The sequence below is a fragment of the Acomys russatus genome, chromosome 4, assembly GCF_903995435.1.
Source record: "Acomys russatus chromosome 4, mAcoRus1.1, whole genome shotgun sequence".
Lineage (NCBI taxonomy): Eukaryota > Metazoa > Chordata > Mammalia > Rodentia > Muridae > Acomys > Acomys russatus.
In genome coordinates, this window is record NC_067140.1 from 343311 (window position 1) to 347507 (window position 4197).

Here is a 4197-nt window from a genome sequence, read left to right on the forward strand (position 1 = left end):
TGTGCGGGGTGGCGGAGTGAGGGATGAATAAGATGGAGGAGAGAGAGCAAAGAGGAAGTAGGAGCTTTAGAGGTTCTTTGAAGGCCACTGACTAGACAGTGGAAGGATTTGGTGACATCACCCTAGGCCTTAATAATGGAAGAGGGTCACAAAGAATCAATTACCAGCCAAAATGGTTATTATTTACTTACTTTTTCATGGTGCTGGAATCCAGGGCTTTTTGCATTCCAGGCAAGTGTTTCACCACTGAGCGATATCCATAGCCTGAGATTGTTTCCTTTTCTTTCCTTCTTAAAGATTTTTATTTATTGCCCGCCCCTTTCTCTGCGGAATCACCATGGCGGCTGGGACCCTTTACACGTGTCCTGAAAACTGGAGGTCTTTCAAGGCCCTCATGGCGCTCAGTACAGCGGAGCTCAGGGTCGGGTGCTCTCCACACCAACCCGCTTCCATTTCGGCCAAACCAACTGAAGCCCCGAACTTATCCGAAAATTTCCTGCTGACAAGGTTCCAGCATTTGAGGGTGATGACGAATTCTGTGTGTTTGAGAGCAATGCCATCGCCTATTACGTAAGTAACGAGGAGCCGCGGGGAAGTGCACCAGAGGCAGCAGCTCAGGTGGTGCAGTGGGTGAGCTTTGCTGACAGTGGCGTCATTCCGCCAGTCAGCACCCGAGTGTTCCCTACCTTGGGCATCATGCACCACAACAAACAGGCCCCCGAAAATGCAAAAGAGGAGGTGAAGCGAATCCTGGGGTTGCTGGACGCTCACTTGAAGATAAGGACTTTTCTGGTGGGTGAGCGAGTGTCACTGGCTGATATCACAGTTGTTTGCACCCTGTTGTGGCTCCATAAACAGATCTTAGAGCCTTCTTTTCGGCAGGCCTTCCCTAATACCAATCGGTGGTTCCTTACCTGCATTAATTAACCAGCCGCAGATCCTGGCAGTCTTGGGGGAAGTGAAGCTGTGTGGGAGATGGCACAGTCTGATGTTAAGAAGTTTGCAGCGAGCCAACCTAAAAAGGACACACCAAGGAAATAAAGGGGTTCACGAGAAGAAAAGCAGAAGCCCCAGGCTGAGCGGAAAGAGGAAAAGGAGGCAGCTGCCCCAGCTCCTGAGGAGGAGGAGACAGACGAGTGTGAGCAGGCACGGGCTGCTGAGCCCAAGGCCAAGGCCACTTTTGCTCACCTGCTCAAGACTACTCCAATGAGGACACCCTCTCTGTGGCGCTGCCATGTTTGGGAGCACTTTGATAAGGATGAGTGGTTCCTGTGGTATGCGGAGTACGGCTTCCCTGAAGAGCTCTCCCAGACCTTCATGGGTTGCAACCTCATCACTGGCCCAGTTCGATGCAAAGGCAAAGAAGTCCACCTGCACCTGAGGGAGAGGCAACCCTAGGGAGAGTAACCAGAGCACTGAGTTCTTATACTTTTCTTAAAGCCAGATTTGTAACAATCCTATTGGCTACTTAACATGACCTTTAATTCTATTGGGTAGCTCTATAACTATGCCTCTGACCTTTAATTCTATTGTGTAGTTCTAAAACTGTGCCTCAGGCCGGAGGTGTTCAGGGTCAGAGGGGATCTTGTGGTTTTGACTGTCTGGGGGAGGGGCGAGTAGGGTAAGTCCCTGTTTGTGTGGGCTAGAATTGTCAGTTCTACAGAGTGGAATTCTTCAGGGCCTGTCCCCTTTTTGGCCCTGCTTCAAAACGGAGTTAGGCTGGATCTCTCAAATGCCTGTGCTAGTGTCTTCTTTGGAAACAACAACAGCAGCTCCATTTCTGGCATTTGGGTCTTCCGAGGTCAAGAACTTGCCTTTCTGCTGAGTCCAGATTGGCAGGAGGACTATGAGTTGCATACACGCTGGAAACTGGATTCTGGTAGCGAGGAGACCCAGACCTTGGTTCGAGAGCACTTTGCCTGGGAGCGGGCCTTCCATCACGTGGGCGAAGCCCTCAATCAAGGCAAGATCTTCAAGTGAACATGTCTTGCAGTTGCCTAGCTGCCTGCACCCACCCTTCGAAGAAGATGGGGGTCACTAAAGGAAACTGAACACTGAAAAAAAAAGATTTTTATTTATTATGTATACAGTGTTCTGTTTGCATGTACACCTAAACACCAGAAGAGGGCATCAGATCTCATTATAGATGGTTGTGAGCCACCATGTGGTTACTGGGAATTGAACATGGGATCTTTGGAAGAGCAGCCAGTGCTCTTAACCTCTGAGCCATCTCTCCAGCCCAAGATTGTTTCTTATATTACAGAAGTATCACAGGGGGCCATTCTTTTGGACTGGGCACAGTAGACAAGCTAAAAACCCAAAGAGCTAGAGCATGACTCAGTCTGTAAAGTGTTTGCTTTGCAAGTACAAAGACACAGGTTCTGGAACCCACTTAAAAATGCCAAGGATAAGCCAGGTGTGGTGGTGCACACCTTTAGTGCTAGCACTTGGGGAGGCAAAGGCAGGTGGATTGCTGTGAGTTTGAGGCTGGCTTGGTCTACAAAGCCAGTCCAGGACAGCCAAGGCTACACAGAGAAATCCTGTCTGAAGCACACAAGCAAACAAACAAACAAACAAACAAACAAACCGCCAAGGATGGTGGTGTGTGCCACGTGTACTTGTAGTATCAGGGCTGGGGAGACAAGAGGGCCTTGCCTGCCAGGCAGTCTAGCCTAATTCATAAGCTCCAGGCCACGGAAGGACTCTTATCTCAAAGGCAGTAGCTAATGCTCCTGAAGATGACAGGAGAAGTTATCCTCCAGGTGCATCACTCACCTGACTGTGCATATGTGCACACCCCAAACCCATTCACAAATAGCTTAAATGCAGTTGTTCATGCTAAAGTTCATGTCACGAAGACGAAACTAGGCTGCTGATGTCATCTTCAGAGGAAACAGAGCAAACAACCATGTGTCCCACCCCAGGCTGTTCTTAGTGGGGCTGCTGATGAAGTTCCATCCCCATTCTTCCTTGCACAGAGCAGGGAATTGAAGGGGCTTGGGGTGAGCCACTGTCATTTGCCCATTGCTTTCTATTCCTGTACCTCCTTTACAAGAAATGACAATAGACCTTTTGACCTTTGTCTCTGCTCTCTTCAGTTCTTCTCTGTCTACACGACCTACTTTCTCTGCCTGGCCTGTCAGAACACTAGGTATGTTTCATGCTATGAGACATCAAGAATTGGAAATAAGCCAGGCATGGTGGTGCATGTCTTGATTTCCAGCACTCGAGAGGCAGAGGCAGGCATATCTTCATGAGCTCGAGGCCAGCCTGGTCTACAAAGAGAGTCCAGGACCCCAAAACCCTCTCTCAAAAAGAAGGAGGAAGAGGAAGAGGGGGAGGAGAATTGAAAATAAAGACAATTGAGATCTTTAAATTGCTGTGATTTTGTTCTTTGATACTTAAGTGGATTATTTTTAAACTTCTTTTTGCGTTGTGGAATGGGAGCCATGAGATCAAGGTAGCGATAGAGGTATGCACGCCAGGAAATTGCCCAGTGAGCCCTGGGGGCCTAGAGTTACCCTGTCCCCTGCCTAGTTCCTCCTGGCCTTGGGCACTTGTTGCTTCCAGGCTGTGTGAGAACAAGTGCATCAGGCTTCAGGGCTTGAAGGCCCTGGAATGGCCCCCTCAGCACCCCAGCCCCCAGCCCCCACTCCCCCACCCACCCCCACCCCACCCCACCCCCGCTGGAAACTCCAGAGCTGAGATGGAAGACCTCCCTCCCAGGCTCCCTTCCTGCACCTGTGCTCCGAGGCTCCCAGTGCTTGGAGCCCACTGACTTCAAAGCCAGGCTCCAGAAGGAAGAAGGAAAGCATAGCCAACCAGGGCCGAGATGACCGGTGTTCTCAGACCTGAGCGCTCCCGGAAAGCAGTACAGGCAGGGCTGGGTAAGGCTCGCAAAGGCTGGTGAAGCACAGCCTTGGCCTCCTGCTGTGACACTCTGGAGGACGGGCTCCTTGTGGCCTCTTAGCTGGGCAGTAGAAAGTGCAGTTCTGCCCCATCTGGCTGATTCTGCTTCGTGTACTATCCAATCCAAACAGGAACTGTGTGGTGTTTCTTCATTTGAAAATAGAGCCAGAGGACAGATTACAGCTCAGTGTTAAAGTGATAGTAAGCACACAGAAGACCTTGGGTTACAGCTCAGTGTTAAAGTGATGGTAAGCACACAGAAGACCTTGGGTCTAATCCATATAGAAC

At 50.1% G+C, this 4197-nt stretch overlaps 1 pseudogene; it reads left to right on the forward strand.

Moving 5' to 3' along the window:
- Positions 1-337: 337 nt before the first annotated feature.
- On the forward strand, positions 338-1980 carry LOC127187479 (elongation factor 1-gamma-like; annotated as a pseudogene).
- The last annotated feature ends 2217 nt before the right edge of the window (positions 1981-4197 follow it).